We start from the raw sequence: 5,143 nt of genomic DNA, 5'->3' as shown, positions 1-5,143 counted from the left end.
TATGCAATGTGGGGGTCATCATTCAGTCCACACTCAGGTGTGGTTCATGATGTATCTTCAGCGAGTGTTTATGAACAGACCTTTTGTAAGCTGCTTTTTCTTTAGGGAAAGCCAATTTTATTCTTTTACAATTTCCCTCCTTGGTGCATCTGATGAAAGAACCTAGGTATTGTGCTTCACCTGGCAAACCTGATCTGCAGCAAACACAGCATTACTGTGATGGTAACGTGCACAGTAACTTGTGCTTGTGAAACAGTAACATGCATGGTAACATGCCTCACTTGTGAAGAAGGTCTCAATGGCAGAAAGAAATATGACAGTCAGTGGAAAGATAACTTAATTCTCAGGACTGCAAAGCAGATGTCAATCCATGGTACAAACATAACTTTGCAAAACACTCCCACTCAGCAAAAGCTCCAGAAGCTTCTATGAACTGTCCTTAAATATACATTGAGTACAAATGAACTCAAAAATATTTTTGTTGTAAAGATATTCATAGCTGAAGTAATACGGTGTATGTAAGTTTAGAGAGCCTGTGTATAGGAGTAACACACCAATCAATGTAACGTATCACAAAAGCAGAAGAGTGCCAAACAATGAACTCTTAAGGGAAGAATTTGCAATGAAATGCTAACTTCTGTCAGCCTTATATAATATGTAGCCTTATGTCAGACTTAATAAAATATGCATTATAAAACTCAGGTGGGAGCACTGGTAATGATACATCTCACACTCAAAATATTTTAGAAAACCCAGACTTTTTGTTTGCACTGTGCTCCACTGGAATCAAAACAGCCATATATAGACTCTACTTCAGGAAAGTATTTACTCCTTTTCCACAATTTATCCCTTCTCATGACAGTAAAAGGAGATTAAGGCTCAATTGACTTCAGTGATACACAGCTGTGTGAGTTTTCTAATACTGCAATACAAATATCCTTCCGGCATGACACCTCTGAGGGTGTCTGTGTTCATTAGTCCTCTGTTTTGGGCAAAGTTAGCAGTCAAGGGCTCATGGTAATAATGTGATGGTTTTGTAATGTGCTTATATGCCTTCTAGAGATAGACCAGAATTCACAACCTCACTTGGTTGACTCTAGTAGTAGAAATATAGTTACAGTAGAAATTGCCTAGAGAGATAAAGACCAAATTTGAGCTTGCTTAGGTAAGTTAAATGTTTAATCCATTATGTCTTCACAGAATGACCAAGCTGAAACTTTATTTGAAGAAAAGTATTTATTTTTATGATAACTGTAAACAGCCTACAGAGGAAGAGATTTGTTAGTCACGGTTAATTACCATGACTTCTTTTATTTTGCAACAATGGATATTTGTTTGTATTTAAGAATGCTATTTTATCCTCATTTTGTAGATTATAGTGATTAATCTTCAGCTGATGCAAGTATTCCATGGGCAAGGTTGGCTCATAGATCTAATACATTTTCTATCATTTGGTTTCTCTGTGTGCTTGTTCTTTAGTATTTTTCTAGATCTTTAGCGTTCTTGCCATAAGCAACATTATGATGATTTTGTTCCAGGTCAAAGAAACTCTGCTGGCAGCAGGAATTCTTCAAGGAATTCTTCAAGAACAGTCCCTGCTGAATTAGGACTTTTGCTAGGCTTCTTTCACGTAAATATGTTCACAAAATGAGCATAATATAGCATTGTGGTATGATTGCTCTCAGAAAAATTCTGAAATATGGTCTTTGCTTCAGACATCTGTTAATAATAAATATTATTTTATATTTATTCACTAAATATATATTCATAACAATATTTATAGTCAACAAAGTTACTTTTCAAAGTGGCTCTCATGATACCAGTCCACAAAGTACTGAGAACTTTGACCTCTGTCTGTCAAATATCCCTCCTGTTATTACAAACAATCCTATGGAGGTCAACTTGATACGGCATTTCTTGGTGGATCAGAGATGTCCTGTTGGTTTTGGAAAGCCTGCATATCATCAGTTTCACCACACAAGATAATTTCTCTCAGGTAAGAGACCTCCTCTAGAGGTTACTTTAGAATTCCAGTCAGGATTTTTCCTCCTGCTCCCTTTTGTATCCCTTGTGCTTTCTAGGGACCACATCAAATAAGATGCTATCTTTTTCAGTCTTGACAGACCCCATGGTTTATAATGAGCCATGGAGAATCTAAACTTCTCAGGATTTTCTTCTGTTTCTAAAATCTCCATTTTATCTAAGAGCTAGAGTGAATCAAAACATTTACATTTTGCATAATGAAGAGAAGTAACTTCAGCTGTTTTCAGGTTTAATCTATTGTTGCTGGAGTGTTGCTTTTGGCAGCGAGATGTTTTCCCTCTGCTCATCACCTCCCTGCCCCCAACCTGCTCACAATTATTTGTGATTTTGTTGGGGGCCATGATATAAATGAAATTTGGGAATCCAGCAAAAACAAATGGCTTTTTTTTTTTTTTAAATCAGATAATTTTCCCATCCAGTTCAGTGTTTTTTAAAAACACATTTTTATTATTTAAAACAGGAATTACTCAATTCCTTTAAAATTACAAAATTATAGAGTAGTTCTGAGGGCTTATTGCTGTTGCACTTGCACCATGTTTGTAAGCAATGAGTGCCAAAATGCAGTATAACTGGGCCTCTGCAATTTCCTGACAGGCCCAAGCTTTCAGGTTATTATTAAATGTCACTGCTTTTAGCTTGATGTGGGCAAAAGGTGTTGGGGTAAATTAAGTACAACAATCTCCTAGCTTCCTTTTCCTAGAGATGTTGCTAAGTTTTTTTTCTTCAACTTCCATGAGACCTGTAGGTGCTCAGAATATGGTCCAATCCAGCAAATCAATTTTCACTGTGCATCTGCCAAATATGTGGATATATGCATTAGATTTTGGCTGATGTCTCTATCTCAACATGAAAAATGTTAAAAATCACCCACCCTCCCTCAAAAAAAAAGTAGAAAAAAATAACACAGAAAAAAAGCTAATATTGGTTAAAATGTCAGTTGAATTAAATGAGATTGGTGTGATTTGTACCCATGAGGGGAGGAAAAAAAGCACAGCAGGTATGTTAGAGGTGCAAAAAAATATTGAGTTTCACACATAGCATGTAGGAGTTGACAAGTCTGCTGGCAGCTGCCTGGTCACAGGGGGCTGTGGGATCACAGGAAAATGCAGACAGTGCCTTGGTACTGAGAAATGGGAGAGAAACAGAGATACAGTAGGGCAATGGATATATCTCCTGACTTGTTAAACCTCAAATTGCTTTGGGCTTAATTCTGGGCTCCCAAAATTGGGAGAGACCAAAACAATAATTACTGAGAGAGTTAAAGCACAATGAAATTCCTCCCTTTCCATAGGTGTTACTTTGCAAGACAGTATCAGCCCCAAACTCATGGTAAATTGAGAAGCAGCAGCCAGGAAGAAGCAAAGGCAGAGTCATTGAAGCATTTGTCTGCTCAGACACCATGGCCAGTGAGAACTGGTGCATACACCTGTGTTAGGGAGAGCTGTGCTTCTTCTCCTGGGCTGGGAAAAAAACAGCCCCCCTTCTGCCTGCCTTCCCTGTAAAACCTATCTGCTATCACTTCACTTATTTCACTGTCTGACAAATACTATCTCTCTCTCCTCTTCCTTCTGCTGACATAATTTGTTAAAAATAGAGATAAACATATATTTTAGGTGCATTTGTGCATGTTGTTATGGCAATTACATGCATCTACTTGCACAGATCAGCATTTAACTTTTAAAGTGTTTTTCCTTTACATAAAGCTTTCTCATGAAGACTGATGTCAAAATTTCTTCTTTTCTGTCCATTATCTAGCCCTGTGCTAAACTCTGATTGATCACCTGGCCCTTCCTTACAACCAAATAATGGCTTCATTGTAGTGATGAATGCTATGCAGCATAAAGGCTATATATACTGGTAGCTGGTGAGACAAAGACACAATATAAATAAAAAATTAAATGCATAATCTCATTTTTTTTCAATATTAGTATGAAACTTGAGCAAGAGAACCAAAACATCAGAAAAATCAGTAAATGATCTTTATTGATAGCTAGAACTGCTGCATGTAGAAGTGGATTATTTGTTTTAACACAAAATAATTTACATTTCAAGGAAAAAAAAAGTAAAAATATTTCAATCAGAAACAGAAATATTTTTTCATGTCTTAATGATGAAATTTGTTAAGCTATGTTATTGATAATTTCTAGATGATGAAAGAAAGTATGCTATGGTAATTTTCAGTTTTGAACTATTATATTGTTTTTAAATACCTTTCAAAAATTTTATAAGTTTAATTGACGTTCCTTTTTCTCTGCAAAACCAGATTTCATAGAAAATATTCTTACAATTAAATCTTATGCTATCTGAAGTTTTTGAACTTTTCCAAGTATTCGGTGTAATAGCTCGTGATCACAGCCTAACTCTCTCTTCAACTTCAAAATGAAGGAATAATTAGAAGTTTTACTGGTCAGTCACTGAACTGCAGTTCCCCCTAAATTCCTATCAGTATCTTCTTTTTTTTTCTTTTTTTTTTTTTCTCCAAATTACAGGTTTCTTCCTGCAATTTAAAGAATAATACCTTCCACAATTGCTTTTGATGAATTTCTGCTCTGCATCTCAGAAGATGATCCTGTATTTGTTCCTTTAACCTTGTAAAATGCCCAGAATTTCCAGTGGGTACTTCAGTGCTTATTTTATATAAATTGAAATAAACAAACTATTACGATAATGCTTATAATCATCATGATCTCAAAACTCTATCATTATTTATTGTTGTTTTTTGTTTGTTTGTACTCACCACAAGGAAAGGCTTCATTACCATCGGAACTACTTTGTGAGTAATTTGGGGGGGTGAAAGACCCCACCTCAGCACACCATTTGACCAACCACTTAGCTCTTTACATGCAGTCAAGTTTAAAAATAAGCTTTGCTGAACAGGGCTGTGATGAATCAAGCATGGTTTCCTCAGCCTGAAGATAACCAGTCAATACAACTCACCGGGGTGTTCTGGAGATAAGGCTCTGCCCAGGCTTTCCAGGAACCCACAGACAAGTTCTGGGGCTATGGGGCTTTCAGATGTCCTTCCCATAAACACTCAGCCTCGGTGTACATCCATGTGTCAGCCTGATCCAGGGCTGAGCCAGGCAATGGGGCTGCAAAG

The 5,143-nt window shown here is 36.7% G+C and overlaps 1 long non-coding RNA gene across 1 annotated transcript; it reads left to right on the top strand.

The window, feature by feature from the left end:
* The first annotated feature begins 845 nt into the window (after window positions 1-845).
* Window positions 846-4,839, top strand: LOC136790254 (uncharacterized). The gene is made up of 3 exons (XR_010829793.1): window positions 846-1,165; window positions 1,539-1,996; window positions 4,533-4,839. It is a non-coding gene; the product is annotated as an uncharacterized lncRNA (long non-coding RNA).
* Window positions 4,840-5,143: the final 304 nt, after the last annotated feature.

Source organism: Anser cygnoides, chromosome 3 (genome assembly GCF_040182565.1).
Source record: "Anser cygnoides isolate HZ-2024a breed goose chromosome 3, Taihu_goose_T2T_genome, whole genome shotgun sequence".
NCBI lineage: Eukaryota > Metazoa > Chordata > Aves > Anseriformes > Anatidae > Anser > Anser cygnoides.
Note: the sequence above shows the minus strand (reverse complement) of the source record. Positions and strands in the feature narration are given on the sequence as shown.